General features: G+C 47.5%; 1 protein-coding gene across 9 annotated transcripts in view; it reads right to left on the bottom strand.

Moving 5' to 3' along the window:
* Positions 1-11,933, bottom strand: part of Sema6d (semaphorin 6D) — a 57,656-nt gene extending 45,723 nt beyond the window's left edge. For 5 of the 9 annotated variants that reach the window (XM_050134074.1, XM_050134073.1, XM_050134075.1 and 2 more), the window contains exon 1: positions 10,477-11,175. The gene's annotated coding sequence lies outside the window, so the exon portion shown is untranslated. The other 4 variants (XM_050134069.1, XM_050134068.1, XM_050134076.1 and 1 more) reach the window with 4 other exon arrangements.
* Between the last annotated feature and the right edge of the window lie 4,887 nt (positions 11,934-16,820).

Below are 16,820 nucleotides of genomic sequence, written 5' to 3' on the forward strand. Positions count from 1 at the left end.
ATTCCCCATGGATGTTGGGGGGCTACTGCATTCAATCAAAAATGACAAATGTGTTTTGGAGGGGCTACCGCCCCCTCCTTTTTCACAAAAGATTTTGCTAATCAATAAAGACATTCTCTCTCTGACTTTGGATGCCAGCCTAAAATTTTTTGCAGTACAATCTAAAACAGTCACAGCCCATAAGCCAGGGCCGGCTCTGTACTTTGAAACTCCTCTGCCCTGTCTCTGCTACATGTTGGAAGGGGGGATGGCTCTTCGGGGACGAAAGTGAAAATTACACACTGAGAAACTGTGCTACAGCATCCTAGCAACTCCCGAGAGCTGAATGAGGTGCAGTTATTGCTAACTGAAAATATTATCTATGTATTTCTGAAAATTGAGTCTAAAAACTATATTAACAGCAATGAAGTGAAAGTGATCCCCAAAGAACAAGACAGAGTGCTGTAAAATGTAAATGACAGTAATAAATTTGAAAAGTCAGGCTATCTGTTGTCGGTCTCCATACGCACACAACGCACACAACTGGGCCGTGCTCACGTTGTGGACTCGGTTGTTAAATCACTGCCGCCTTTGCTCTTACAACCGAGGAAGATACAATCTGGAGATCCATGGAGCATTATAGCGCCCTGAAGGTTCTAGGTGCTATTTCACCCTCCAATTCACTTTGTTCTAAGAAGAAAATGATGGCTGTTAGGCCGGGGCCTCTGCCAGGCCTCAGGCTGGTCCCCAACAAGGCAAGCTTCCAGATGACTAGCTCTGTACTTTTAATCCATTTTCAAATACAGTTTTGGCTTTCAAAATTATAACTGAATTTTCACACAAGACAGAAGAGGGGCCCTGACATCTTTTGACTGTTCTTCAAATTCTAGCAGAACACAGACTCCTGATTGAGTAACTGGCCTTTGGGGAACATCAAGCTTTATAAGCCAGAGACAGTCGTGGTCATCAGGGATGGGTACAAAAGTCTTGCTTGAGAAACTCCATCCAGTTGGCCAAGAGGCAGTGCCAAAACCAGCAGGTGACAAGACAGTTGCTCCTGACACTTTCTCCATTTACCCTTGCTGAGTGGACAGTTCCTCGGAAATACTTTCCCACAGATTTCAAGCTTCAGAATGGCCCAGGTCCTCAAATTGTCCCTGCTTTATTTGGCCATTTTTTTCCCCAGAGACAGGCAAGTGGTCTCACGAGCCCCTTGCCATCCAGTTAGTAAATACCTACTCTCAGGAAAACAAACAAACAAAAACGCAAATGTGTAGCGGACATAAGTTCAGTATAGTTAGTTAATGTCCGGGTTGTCACCAGCTATCATGACTCTATTTCAAAGCTGCCAATTGACTTCCAATCGCAACACTGCGATTCTCACCACTCATGCCTCTTGGTTTTACTCTTTGCTCCATCCGTTAAACTGAAGAGGTTTATGGCGAGTGGTTGAGATCATGGACTTCAAAGTCAGAACTGGGTAGAAATTCTGACTCTACTACTTCAAGGTCCTCACAGGGACTGAACTATGCTGGGCAGAGTAATGTCCCCACCCTTAAGAAGTGGTAACACTTGAGTTCCCACAGTCTGTAAATACCCTCACCTTCTTGGCAAGATGGAAAGTAACCTAAGGACCTTAAATTTGGGAATCGATCCTGAATCATCTGAAGGGACCAAAGTATTTGTGATGGTCCTAAAGAATGCCGAAGAGGGAGGCTGGCAGGCCAGAGACGCCGATCTGAAGTAGAAGACAGAGAATAACTGTGAAACTGGAGGAAGGGGCAACAAACAAGGACTAAACATGACCTCAGAGGCCGGAAGAGCCCTCCTGGCACTGACGTGCCCTGCTTGGAGCCCACTGGCACACACCTCAGACTTCAGACTCCTTCTGACTATAAAGTAATGCATCCCAACTGTCTTAGGTTATGGTTTGCAGCCATCTATGGCAGGTGACATTTCTGGGAAAATTAGTGTTGTTTTCTACATAATGGGAATAAAACAAGTCGCTGTCCCAAAGGACCGCCGCAGGTCCCTGAGCGAATGTAAATAAAGCCCCTTCGGTGCTCCACACAGAGTAAGAACTCAGTGTTCAGTCATTATGCCCATGATATTCCCCGGCGTCAATGCACAGACTGTCGTTTACAGTAAGCGGTGATTTCACTGTGTGTAATGGCACCTTGCATTTTAACAGCGCTTCCATGTTCATGCACTGTTTTATCTGACACTCAAGACGATTTCACGGGGCAGCAGAGCAGCATCCGATGAGGAAACTGGCTTTGCCGAGCACGGCTGGAGGGCAAGGCAGCTGCTTCTAAGTGCAGTGGGCTCCCGACCTCAAGCTGTGCCTTCTATCAGTCAACACATGCATCACCTACGTAGGATGAGAATAATGGATAACGAGGAAGCTACACGGTGAAGGCACGGCATGCTCCAGACACACGCTTTCCCGGGTGGGATCAGCCAGGAGTTTCAGCCAAGCCTCCAGCCCCCACTCCCCCCAGCATGGCAGAAACCTGTCTAATGTGTCTAGTCAATTGTGCAAAGCACCAGGGGAAGAGTTCCATTCTGACCACAGCAGGCAATCACCTGGTGCCCTGAAGCATGAAGTTTGATTACCCTTATCTCAGTTTATCACGGAATCAAGAACTGTTGCTAGGAATATTGGCCCAGGGCTCCCGCTTATGAAATGATACAGGCCGGTCAGCAGAAATAAGTCAGGCCTTATTTCTTTCATGCTTTCTGCTCACTGTGGAAATCTTTTTACACACTAGAGGGTTTTTTTTTTTTGTTGTTGTTGTTTTGTTTTGTTTTTAATAAGCCTCTTTAGCTTGGAGCGTATTTTATCGCTTTCTCTTCTCTTTCATAAGCTAAGTGAGATGCCCTGGGCTGGCAGGAATAGGTCATACCTACCTAGCGGCCTCTTCATACCAGCCTTGCTGTCCAGTCATGTGCTGACGTGGTAGCCTGCATTTCTCCCAGATGCTAGGCTGTTGGCAGACACAGGGCTGTCAGGGGTACCCTGGCTACACTGCAGGCTCTTTTCTGAAAGGGTCAACAGACAGCAGCATTATTTACCTGGTGTGCCTGGAGGAGGGTTAGGGCTCTGGGAATCTGAATTTTAACCTGTGTGATGTCGACGAGTGTTGAAGTCTCAGGATGGCTGGTTATGGGTCTGAGACCTGGATTGGCTCAGGAGTGTGCCTGAAGAGTTTACGGCAACTTTCACCAACCCGGGAGCCACCAGCACAGAAAACACACCAACCTTCCACACCACCAGCTGTGTGCTCCAGAGTCTGACACCATGACGGACAAATAGCGGATACCTATGGTGGAGATCTTCCACAGAGGTATGGAGGGGCTGAGGGCCGTCTCCACACCGCCTGTGACAGTCCCCTTCCTAGCCTACTGGACGGAGGGTGCTGTGGATCTGAAGTCCCAGCCCGCACCCCAGTCAAATAGCAGAGACAGATTCACACGCATCAAGGAGCACAGAATGAAGGCTAAGAGCACACGCTCTGGAGCCAGACTACATCTATTTTTACCTAACAGACAGAGGTGTAGTTAAAACACGACTGCATGCCAAGCTCTATTATAAGTGCTCCTCAAATATTAATTCATTTATGTCTCACAACCCTCTTCAGACACAGGTACTACCAGTACAGTCTTCTTTTTAGAAGCCTCAGAGAGGCTAAGTAACTTGTTTCAGATCACACAGTTTCTCTGTCACACTAGACTCCGTCCCATGGATCCTAACTTCTTCCTCTCATTGTTGGGTTTAATGAGAACACACTTAACCCTCCCTGCCTCAGTTTCTTCCTCTGTACCGTGCAAGTCTTGTTAACAGTAGCCATCTTTAAAAAAATGCTGATCAAGGGATTTAGCATATTTACTTACGTGTCAGACGCGTGGTGAGGATTCCCATCTGCCAGCCCCTTGCTCCCATTCTCGGGGGTGGGGAGAGGATTAAAGGAGACAACATATTTAAAGCACTAGGCACAATGCCATGACACACGGCAAGCACACAGCAAGTGCTGTTATTATTAGCCCCGTTGAGCCGGGCCAGCTTATTTTAGATCAGGTCTAGAAGCAACTGTGGTGGGCACAGGGGAGCCGCGTGCCCTTCACGTCAAGCCACCGTGCAGGCAGCAGACCAGCTAGCTACTAGACTTAGCAGGCTCTCTGTTCTAAGTCACCGGGATATTCCTAAAAAGTTTCCCATGTTGCATTTGCTCGTGATTAGCCCTCTCCCTAGGGACCTATTTTGCAATTTGTGATTGATGATTAATCGGCAGCGATTCTTCACTGAGACTGTCATGTAGAGTACTGACTTGTGAGAGACAAGTGGGCCTTGGAAAACTGGACTGGGGGTAGGGGTGAGGCTTGGCAAAGCAGCTCACCTGACCATTCCTAATGCGCTTGTTTTCTTCTTATTCCTCCTTTGTTACATATTCTAAGAAGCATACTTAAATTTCAGAACGTCTGGCCTTTCCCCCGCGGCCCCCCTCCGAAGTTTATTACATCCACCATTAAACTTAACTGTGTGTTGATTCTAATTTATGTTAACCTATGGGTTAACAATGGCTGAGAGGCACTCCCGGTCCCACTGAGCTTGGAGGAAGGTTTGTGACAGGGTAAGGGAAGTAACGCTGGTGAGGAAACAACACAGGGAGCCACTGGTGGCAGAAGTTTGTCCTGGGAGCTCAGAACCACAGAAGAACGTTCACTTCCTACAAGATGTAGTCATCATTTTCTCGGTCATTTTCCTCTATTAGGAAGACGCTGCCCTAGCCTCCAACCACTCCTTGCAATGGAAGACTCTACCAGCTGTGCAATAAAACTCACTAATCCATTTATTACAACATCTGCTGAACAAGTGTGTCTTCCTTGGCTGACTTTCACCAGGCCACAGCCTCGGGGAGCTGCCATCTAAGTGGGACGGGCACTCCAGTTCATGATCAGGGTCCTACTTCTCCCCTGCCAACATGCTTACATACACGTGCAACTGTTCTAAAAATTAAAAGTCTACGTTAAAAGTCTTTTTGTGGTAAAAAGAAAAAGCTAAGGCAGATACACCAGCCGCCTAGTGAGGGGAGGTCTTGCCGGGTCCTCAGCACTGACTTTGTGAATACAGACATGATCCACCTGCAGCTAGCATGGGGTTTGTACTCCTCAGCGCAGAGCGATCTGAGTTGTCACAGGTTGATCCCATGCATTCCAATGGCTGACTCTGTGGGGCCAGCAGCCCAAGGATACTCGATTTAGCATTGTGACTTGCATAGCCAACAGCCACTGTGCACCTGAAACACAGTTCTGCAGAAGGGAAGGACTCAGAGTAGACAACCGACCTTGATCCCAATCCCACCCCACCCAGGGGCCTCTGCCTAAGCTGTACTCTACGCCTGGAATGCCTTCTCTTTCAACAGCTCCCCCTCCGCCTCTTACGGTCCACCTGTCCAAATGCTACCTAGCTCAAGAACCAGCTCAAATATCAGTGGCTCTATAAAACCCTCCCTGACCACCCTCGCCAGAAATAACCTCCCTTTCCTCGGCTTCCACAGGGCTGGGCATACCTTCTCTGGCACTTAAAACACACCGCATTCTGCCGTGGCTGTTCACCTAGAGCTCTGGAATCTTGTCATGCTCCTCTTAGGATGCGTGCAGAGCAGACACTTGGTCAAAGCTGAATGAGCGCGTTTGCGACAGCAATGGCAAGAACAGAAACTGCGGAATACATTACTATGTCTGCGGCCTTTCTTTTGTCGATTGCTTCTAAAACTATCTTTTCCTCGATCCGCCAATCACCCAAGGGAGTCTTGGGTTCTTCCAAGCACTCCTGTAATAACAAGTGAGGTTCGAGACAAGGTGGAGCTGCCCAGCTTCCTGGTTTGCTGCTGATGGTCCAACTGAGGAACAGAAGTGTTTCCTTGGTGAGCTTCCTCTGCTCCAGCTCTTTGGTGCCAGGACAAACTCTCTTGCCTCTACTGCTAAATACGGACTCCAATAACAGGCTAAGTGGTTGCAGATCCTCCCGAGGCCTTATTATATATGTACTGACACACTGAACTCTTACTCTTAAAACCTAAGTTTCCTTCCCTTAAATATATACTGAAAACCGTAAATTTCAGCATCATGTGCAATGGCAATGCATATCTAGTTTTTAGACTTTCCTCTCATAGGAATTCTGAATAAAAAAAGGCACAATAACAAGGAAGTTACTGCATGGGAGACAAAGTCTCAGCGGGGTTTGATCGCTCAGGTCAAAGTTCATCGAAGCACTAAGAACAGTGGGAGGCCTGCTGGAATCTACAGTCAGGCTTCAGACAAATCCCTTCCACCCTGAAACTGTGACCCTGGGAAATGGGACGGTGGTACATAATAGATTGTCACCTAGCAGGATCAGGGAACAAAGAAAGGACAAGTACACCCAGACAGCACTTTTCTGAGAGTTCATTGCCAAATGATCCTAGAGAAGAAAACCTAACAAGGAGAGCAGTGTTGGGTGAGGGGCCCTTCTGCGACCACTGAAGAGGTCACAGTTGTCCAACCACCAGGAATACATGTGGGAGAAGACTAGAACCCTATGATTTAGGTTAGCAGAAAGACACAACTCATGAACATACCCATAAGGGTAAGTCACTCAATAAAAATATGTTCCCCCAAATGTAACTTCTTCATTCAGAAGAGCCAGAAACACCAAAGCAATCCAGTACTGCGAAGAGAAACTGTGGGCTGGAATGCTTAGAGGTTTGGCTTCCCTACTAGGTGACTCTGTTTTCTCGATGATCAAGTCATGTGAAGGGAGCCTACCTCCTGTAGATGTTTGACTCTTCCACACAACCAAGACAAAGATCTTATTAGCATGTCTAGAATGTAATCACCACACTATGTTCATTGTGGGCACTGTGATTTCTGCTCCCTCTTTTTCTCTCTTCCTCCTCCATCAATGTCACCCCCCTTCTCCCTGCTACTTTGTGGTTGGGTTCACTCACACCAAAGCATGAAATGATCGCACCCCTTCTGCACATCAAATTCCCAAAGAAGGATTCTCTGCTAGAAAAGTTCAAACCGGTGAATGAAACCCTGTATCTCGTAAGAAATTCACCCACCCAATACATGTTATCCTTTCCCCAACAAGCAAATGGCTACCCTTACAGATATAAAGAGCGGGAAACAACAAAATGTCATCAAAAGCGTGTGTATATGGACCGCAGGCCTATATTTAGGTCCATCACACAGTCTGTGTAAAGGGAAGGAGTCAGGGTGTGTGTAGGTCACTGAAGAGCCAGACAGGTCTTTTTCTGTCTCTACTGGTTCTGGGTCACAGGCTTAGCGCTATTCTTAGTCCCCTTTTCACGTTTCCAATAGAGTAAGTTCTGAAGGCATGGGATGAGCAGGGACTGGGCGCAGCTTTCTCATTCTATAATTCTGTGGCTAAATTGTATCAGGTCTAAAGTGTCACTGCTGTGGCCACAAAGTGGCATGTGAGTAAAAGACCTGCCAGCAGGCCTGCAGGCAGGTGTACTTCCAAGACTGGATGAGGGCCTGGCACAGGTTATCAAAGGATGGAAACTTCCTGTTCTGGGTGTTAACTTTAGTTACCACAGCCAGACAATGCTGCCAGTGGTGTGGAAGAAAAAATAGCTGTAGCCAGCTGTGCTATTCACAGTTGGATGGGTTCTGTGTACCTCCAAATGGTGATAGAGCCAGCAGCCTGTTGTAGCCAAGGACAGGATGATGGATGGTCTACATACTGTGTCCAAGTGCAGAGAATGGCAGAAGTTCACTTCAGGGTTGTTAAAATGCTAATCTGGGGGAGTTAACAAAGTCTGATAGAAAAGTTTGGGAAGTACGAAACACCTCACGCGCAGGCTCTGCACTCCACTGAGCTGCAGGCCCTTAGATGCTCTCTGCTCGATGTTTTGTTTGGTTTTCTTCTTTGAAGTAAGAAGTTTGAGGAGTTTTCCTGTTGGGGAGAACTGAGAACCGCCTCAGCGGTCAGCTACACTGCCCCTGTCATCAAGGTCTGACAGGAAAACAGCCTGACGACAGCCACCTCGACTGACAAGTGTCCGGCCGTGCTTAATGGAGTCACGGGGTCTAGTGCTTCCATGGGGCACAGGAATAAATCAAGACACTTTTCCTCCCAACTGAGTTGTCAGCTGCTCTCAACAGCATCCCAAGACACTGGATTGGGTAGACCCGTTTGCTGTTAGACCTCTATTCACATAAGCCTCAGAGAATGCCGCCTCCCCCTGGTGTGGCCGACCCAGGATGCAAACCACACTGACAGCCCGTTCATCAGTGCTGAGGGCAGGAAGGCCTGCACTGGAAACATTAGGCGCAGATTTTCTTGTTTTCAAGTTTTGTGATACGGCAATTTGCACACACAAAAAAAGAGACATATATTTCTATGTCTTGCCCCACAGATCTGGTTTTCCAGTCTGCAGTACACCTTAAGGTGCACATGCAAAAGCATGTCTGGCCACAGGGTGTTGGCTCAGGGCTACAGCTCCTTAACAAATGGCAGGTACTCACTCAAGGAGCATAGACGAGCTGGCCTACCTCACCTGCCTCTTGCTTCCTCTAGAAATAAATCCAGACTATGCGGGCTTAAAGAGCCTCGATAGCAATAAAAGACAATATTTTGTCCTGCAATGTGTTAGGGTATGAGTTTGCCTCCTATGGCTGCTGCACTAATACCGGTCAGGCATTCAGCCAAGCTCTTAGCTCTGAATAAAACGCATCAGAACAGTGAAAAATGACCCCATTTCAGATGCATTTCTCACTCTTTGTATCTTAGTGAAACTCACATGCAAGAACAATGACTAAGCTAATTACCATGGCTCGTTATGAGGGAGCAGTAAGAAGAGCTCCTTCAGACTCAGTCCTCAACTGTCATGGGTATCTCTCCGAATCAAAGTTCTGAACCCAAGCTACTTGCTCAAGACCTTTCAAGGAACAGAAACTACCAGGCAGGATGCAAAGGCCCACTTACCCAAATCAGTTACTGGACAGTCTTCCTGTGCAGCAAGCCAGTGAACTGAAGCCCTCTGGATTTTAAAGTTGCCCTCACTCTAAGGACTAAGGCTGACGTCACAGCCATCTTTCAAATCCATCAAACCAAGGGAGGCATGACCAGATGGTCCTGGTGCTATTAGAGGGCATCAAAAAGGGGGAAATAGGGTGGCAAAATGCCCACAGATCTAAATCAAACTCAAGTTAACCAGATGTCTGATCATGGAGACATCACAGTGTTCCTGGCACATTCTCCTGCACCACAGAAAGGCTGCTCAGAGAGGGGACCTAAGTAGCAGCCTTAGGAGAAACGGGATGGGTACCAATTTTATGTAGGATCCAATAAAAAATGCTTACTGGATTGTTGATGTTCCTGAGCGTGCCAAGCAGAGAAATCTTAGGATCTTGTATTTAACTGTCTCTGGGCGCACATCTCAGAGACCTAAACAAAAGCACTGGCAGACTAAAAAGCAAATCTCAATTACGGGTGAGCTGTAGTTTATCTGCAGATGTTTAGGCTCTCGGCGACACAGACCCCATCCCAGAGCTTATCTGTAATTTTTATGTATCTAAGCCGGGGTAAACATTTGTGTGTAGTACATGCTAGTTTGAGAGAATGAGCCTGTCACTCACTACATTAAACGCCACCGAAGACAAGTTAATTTCCTAGGGTAGATACTTAACACCATGAAGAAACAAAGCAGCAGGATCTATTGTTTTATACCACCGAAAAGAGAGGAAAATACTTCCTCCAACTGTCTAAGATTTTACAATGCAAGGAAGAAAAGCCTTGAAGGTTTTCTCCAAATGGGGAGTATTTTTCCCATTCAGGGAACAGAGACTAAACCAATTGAATAAGAATGTTAACTCTTTCCCTGGGACCTCAGCATTGAAATAAGCAAAAGGACCTACTTTATGGCATCAAGAATAAAGTAGAAGGAAGGGGCAAGGCACTCATATTTTGGTACTGTGGACTTACAATTTGTAGTAGCTCCAAGTTCTGGGAGGAGATTTCCCATAAGTAACCAGAAGCTGTGTTGATTTAAGGGAAAGACGCCTGAGTGGCCGACACGGGGTCCAGTTACTGTACACAAAGTCTCGGGGGAACATGTATAATAACGCTGTCCCACTCTGAGGATACTGGAATTGGTTACTGACCTACTGACCGGTCCAATTCCTCTGGCGCTCTAACTCATATCCTACAGCAATGGCCCCTCCAACATCCCGACCCCCACCCTGGCAATTTTAAAAAAGCCAAGTGCAAGATTTAAACAGTCCTCTACGAGGTCCTGCTGGCTGATTAATGAGAAAAATTCTAAACTCAGTTTGCATCCACACCTCCAACTCCTTTCTGGCCTTTAATTTAGAACCTAAGAGTTAGACCTGCCACTGGGAGCTGAAAGCGCTCCCAAATCTCCCAGGGCGGCTACTGCCTCAGTTTCTACAGACCGTCACTGCAGCAAGAGCTGGAAGTTTCCCTACCTGGATGTTGGGCTCGCCTTGCCTGCCGCTGCTCCCGGCTACAGGACGCCTTTGGCCGCTGAAGAAGCGGCTCATACAAAATTGACTCTTCCTTATTTGTTTCCATCCATAATTGATGGGAAGCTGAGAGCTTAACACGTCTCCGGACTGAACCCTTGCCGACTGGCTAAGACCCTGTCCACAGCGCTTCGGTGAGTCATTTCCAGCCAGCGAACAAAGCACACAAAGTTGCGGGGGAGAGTGACTGGGAGCCTGGCGGGTGGGTGTCCACGGTCCCCGCGTGGACAGTCAGTGGCTCCGCGCTTCTGCGCTGTCCCTGCGTCCTCCGGGTCGAGGCTGGCCGGCGGCCTGGGTTGCGCTGGTGGTGCGAGCCCCGCAGCAAGGAAGGCGGGCTAACCCTGACGGTGTGCGGGGCAATGCCGAGCCCGCCGTGCCTGGAAGAAACTTTTCCTCGCGGCCCCGGGTGTCTTTTCTTCCCTTAGGGGTGCGCCTAGGAGGAGGGCCGAGCCGCCCGCCCCGCCCCCCAGGCCGCCCACCGGCCGGCTGGGACCGGTCAGCCAGACCTCCCCAGGCGCCTCGCGCACCACCGGAGACCGAGGGGCTTGGGAAAGCAATGAACTCCGCGGAGCTGCGACACTACACCCACGCAAACACACGCGCCCGCACACAGCTGCGCTGCGGGCCGGGGGTCCCACCCCCATCACGCACCCAGAGCGACAGCCGAGCTTCGGAGACCGTCTTACCTCTCATGGGGAAAGCCTGCGTTAAAAGACAGACAAATAAAGCTTGTCACGACCACACGGAAAAGCCGACCAAGACAGTGTGCAGAAAGAGCAATCCCTCGGTCTCGGGTCTCGCCTTGCGATCTATCCCGAAACTCGCCAGCTCCAGCCCTGACGGCGGCGGCGGCTGTGGCGGCGGCGGGACCCAGCGCGAGCAAAACAAACCGCTGCCCTGCAAATGGTGTAATTCGATCCATCTCCGAGTCGCTCCCTGAGAGCCCGGCTCCCTCGCCGCTCTGCAGCTCCCACCGCGGCCAGCGCCGCCCAGAGCCCCACGCGCGCCGCGGCCTCGACCCTGGTGGCCGCCGCGTCCCTGCTCGCGCTCGGCCGCGCGCCCAGGCTCTCCCACCTTAGAGGAGCCGCTCCTCCCGCGCCTCCTGGAGCCGGGTCGTCCTGCTGGCGCCGCCTCTGTAGCCTGCAAAGCCGCCTCTCCCTTCCCTCCCTCTCCCTTCCTCCAGGCGCCCTCTCTACTCTCCCAGCCGCCCCCAGACGTCCCGAGGACAAATCGCTGCAGCCCAGTGGTGCTGTGGGCACAGTTGTACCCCGAACTTCAGTCTTAGTTTTCTAGTCTAAGATTTATTTTTGAACTCATTCTTCTAAGCCCCCTCCCCCATTTATCTTTATAATCACTAAGCAAAACAGCTGGTAAGAAGCAATCAAACATAGCTGTATCTTTAGAAAATACAGAAATTGCCTACTAAAAATCTTATTTCCACTTTGAATGAAAGCCATTCAGTACAGTATAATTTTGCAGGCTAATGAGCCGGTTTTACAGGCAAGTGTTTCGTTTAATACGTTGTGGGAGAAATGAAAATGTCCTTGAAGGCGACATCATTTAAGATGGACTGTCATAAATGAAGTAAAAGAATCATATATTCCCAAACAAGAGGATCTTCATTCAAAGTTCACATCCAAGAACGGGCTGTGTTTATTCATTTGCAATCTAATCATGTATCACTTAAGGGTTCTAACTGGCTGGAATCAACCATGGAGCCTCCGCTGGGGAGGGGAAGTAAGAGAGGGAGGGAGGGGCGGGAGGGAGGGAGGGAGAGGAGAGAGAATTTCCGCCAAACTTTTGGTTTTCCCTTGAGTGTGGTTAATTACCGTGGAAAGAGAGTCGGGCCATGCAGGAGGCATATTCTTGCCCGCGGTTCTTTTTGCTAACCCCCACCCCCCTCATACATGTTTACATTTATGAAGAATATACTCGGAAAAAGGCATCCTGATTAACACTTGGTAGCCAAAAGCAAGCCTGGAGAGAAAGGGCAGCCTTTTAAAATGCAAGCTAGTCCCCCCCCACGCCCCCCAGTCCCTCCTATTACAAGAAAGGGGTACAGGGCGGAAAGAGCAGCTTCTGAGACTCGCTCAGTGGTTTTTCTGCTGTTAAGTCTTTTGTTGCCTGGTTGGCTGGTGTTTTCTGGTTGTGCTGGGCTCTGACATCATTGCAAGTTACTTGGCAGTCAGGGCCCTCCCCTAGCCAACTTCTGACCCAGAAAGCTGGGGCTGTTTCCTGGCCAGCGGTCATTTCTTGTTTTCTGCCCTGCAGGCAGAGGGTACTGGGCGCTGCGTGAAGATGAGAAGAGTTGGAGGAGGAAAGGGCTACTTGGGTGGTGATGGAAGGAGTCGCCAGCAACCTGGGCACAGGTTTGGGAGTTGTCCCATGTCAGCAGTAGCAGCAGAAGTTCACTCCTCCAGATTCCTGCCCACCTCCCCCCCATCTCACCATGTGGTCAGGCTGGCCTGCAACCCCTTGTTTAGAGCAGCTTGGCCTCAAACTTAAGGCAATCCTCCTGCTTCAGCCTCTGGAGTGTTGAGATTACTAAGCGTGAGTTACACCTGGCTTAGATTGAGTTCCTGTACATGTGGGCAGGTTTAGAAGGACAAAGACCCAGCCAGGGGTGACAGTTTTACCCCCAGACTGAGTCCTTAAATCCAGGAATAACAAGAAATAATGGTCGGCTGGGTGCTGGAGAATAAACTGATGGTCCCTTGGGAACCATGAATTACATGTTTTCACTCTTAAGTATCAGTCTGGACCTCGGGGTCATGCTTGGATTTGCTGTGCTGGAGGCCAGGGAGCCAGAGGATGGCATGGGAACTCTTGAGGGTTTGTCCTGTCCCTTCTGGGGAGCGGTGAGAGGAAACTGACACTCTTTATTTGGTCTCCAGTGGAAAGAGATCCAAACCAGGCACTCAGGCAGCTGCCAGTGCTGTGGCTCATCTGATTGCCGTCCTGACTGCTGACTCTACACCATTCAACTCTTTAACCCTGTTGATTTCTGCCAATTCCCGGTTCTCCCTACCCACCCTACGCTCTAAGCACTAGTATTGGCTGGTAATCATGGTGCCCCAGAAAGCCAACTCTCATGATGTTTCTGTTCTCTGTGGTACTCTATCAAGCTTCTTAGCTTCGTTTCTGGTTTCTTACTGAACGGCTCTTGTTTAGGTGGCACATTTCCCTCATCCTGCAAACCACACCTTTTGTCTGGATCTGAGTGTCTTCTGTGCTCCAAAATGTTGTTCGCTTTTGTTTTGTTTAGGTTATCTCCCAACTGGACACGTCTTAATGGAGCAGGGTTCTCACCGTCCTTCCTTCCTTCCTTGTGCAGGCTGGTGCCTTACACAGGATGCGCTCCCTGTAAATACTGCTTGAGCAAGTATGACACTGGAGCCTGAGACCTTCTCGTACTCTCTTCTGGGCCAGATAAGAAAGAACTGTCCTCTTGCCATCACTATATTATATAACTCCTCCCCCAATACTTTGTGTCCCAAGATCTCACAGTGCCATTGAGACTATTTGTTAGATGTTTGTCAATGAGCGAACAGAAGCCCTTGGCTCTTTTCACTCCCCTACAAACTTCGAAGGCTAGATTCTGCCCGGATAGCAAATATGCTTTTGTATTTTCTGCATGGTTTTCCCATCAATGGTACGTAATAACTCGTTTCCAATTGAATCCGAAGCATAATAGCTATCTAGAATCTACAGAAAATCTTTGTGTATGAATCTCAGTAAAATGTATCAATCATCAGATAGTACGTACAGTTCCTTAACCATTACTGCTATTAAACAAATACCATGCTTAACATATGCCAGGCTGTTCTAAGCTCTTAAAAGTATTAGCATGCAGCAATTCTATGAAGCAAGTACTATTATTGACACCATTTTTAAGGTGAGGAAACTGAAAGAGAGACATTTTAGTGATTTGGTTAACGTCATACCTGTAACTGGGATTTCTATGCTCCCTCTTACTTTATGAGGTCTGAACAGCAACCGCTAAGAATGAAGTTTTTGGAGTTTATAAAGTTTGATTTCCAATCCAGCTACTTCCCAGTAGATTGGTGATTTGGATAATTTATTTAACCACAGTGGGCTTCATTTTCCTTATTTGAAAAACAAGGATGATAATAAAACTTTAAATGGCTTCCGTAGTAGACTGGACATTATAACACACGTGACTTGTGAACCCCCTTGCCAGGAGCACAGCAGCCACTGAGTAAACGCTAGGCAACGCTTTCCAGATGCCATGAAGGCAGTGCAGTCTTGGGATACTACAGACGTGGGTTAGAAACGCAATCCAAACTTACAAGTGTGAGACTCATGAATCAATGGGTGTCTCAATAAATTTTTTGTCCACTGCTACCTCCACTCCTCTATCCATGTGATATGTCTTTTAATTCAGGCGTACGAACTATTATCCAATCGATGGGAACAACGTTTTGCATGGATTTTCATGAATAGCATCGTGTAGAATGTAGAATCCCATAGATGAAGGTATTGTAATTGAAATGTCAAAGGGAGAGGCGTTTTCTCCGATGGCTTCAGTTTGGAATGCACAGACACTGTTCCTTGCATTCGCACATTATAGAAAGTGCTTTTGTGGCAAGGGATTGCTTTCAAAACTAATCTAAGCTCTCCATGGCACGATAAATCATTAATAATATAGACCCACATCTCTGCATCTGCACAGACACAGCTGGCCTCCTTGTGTCAAGAGTTTGCATATGAAAGTGACTCTGCCAAGATATTTCATTTTAATGAAAAATATTTATCATGGTAAATCTTAAGCTTCAAGATTTTGCTGGCATAATTCATTTCTATTGCTATGTTCTACGCTAGTGTCGCACATAGCCATACCCATATTTGGAATAAGAAAATGTGCTTTTTAAACTTATTTTGATTCCTACTCTATCTTAGCATAAATATTTTCTGCCATTCGCTTCGTGTAAAAAAAAATGCACCATGCATTTTGTCGAAAGAATCATCAGTGACTTCTCAACTTTTACTAATGCCTTCACAGGAACCACTGTTGGGCATTGGTGTGTTTGAGCCGAAGAAAAGGTGTAGGTTTTCCAAAAACCATTGTTTATCCACCAGACACATGCACAGCCTTCAACTTTGAATGCTATTTAGGTTCTCTAGGGAAGATGAGCATATGCATGATTATATCTGATTTATACATGTGTGTGCGTGTGTGTGCGTGCGTGTGCGCATGTGTGTGTGTGTATACATGCTATCACCCATACAACTGCTCTGAGTCATTTATGAGTTATGAGGAAAAACACTTATTTAAACCCATGAATATCTGTAATAAAGCAAACCTCACCATTTAAGCTACAAGTGTCTGCATTAATGGTGAGGGTCACAAGATTGTTTCTCCAGAGCTCTTCAACATCAACAGATTCTCTCTATATAGAAAAAAAAAAGTGGCTGGCCCTTAGAGGTACAAAAAGTGATTCCTTGCCAGAAGCCACTAGAGCCACCTACTGGCTGAAAACACAGAACTAACCAAAAACAAATAAACAAAACAGAATAGGATTCTGGGTAATTTATATCTTTCCAAATAAAACCTCTCCAAATGCATGCTTTGCCTTTTCTGTTTTGCTTTTCAGTCAGGGTGTACAATAGATAGTTTACTAACAGCAAATGTATGGGGTTATTACAAATTATACTGCTAAAATGTGAAGGAGGGAAGGCATTCCATTGGGGGGACAGAAAGAAATTGATACTGTGCTATAAAAATCAATAGTAAGCCTTATTAGTGTTCAGCTGTAATAATAGGCTTGTTCCGAATTCCCAGAGTCCAGTTACGTGCTGATGCAGCGGCAAGGTCGATCAGATCATTCGCCACCAGGCCTTTAAACCTGCGCCTTGGAAGCTGGTGGCACTGAGTCCAAAGTGATGCCAATGAGGGGTCGCTAGCACTCTCTGCACCCGTCACTTACAAGGATCTTTGGACCCTGCTGTAAAGAATCTCAGAAGAAACACAGTGTGGCTAACCTTTGGTGCCATAAAGTAATATGTGCCCAGTTTCCTTGACCCCCAGATACCTACGGCCTTTGAACCTGCCGTTGGGTACTCGTCAACAAACAAAATCGTGGCAGACCTGAACATTTTTATGACAAACTTTCTCACCAGTTGATCCCAGCGATCGAGCTCCATTTAAGCGTTAGTGATTCATTTCGCTAGCTCTGCAGCAGTTGTCTGAACTCACATCTTTCAGAAAAGACTAAGAGGGAGGACTAACAGAAAACTCCATGGACATTCTGCTTCTGTTACAAAGC

This window comes from Alexandromys fortis, unplaced genomic scaffold (genome assembly GCF_014885135.2).
Source record: "Alexandromys fortis isolate MF-2015 unplaced genomic scaffold, M_Fortis_MF-2015_v1.1 scaffold_6, whole genome shotgun sequence".
NCBI lineage: Eukaryota > Metazoa > Chordata > Mammalia > Rodentia > Cricetidae > Alexandromys > Alexandromys fortis.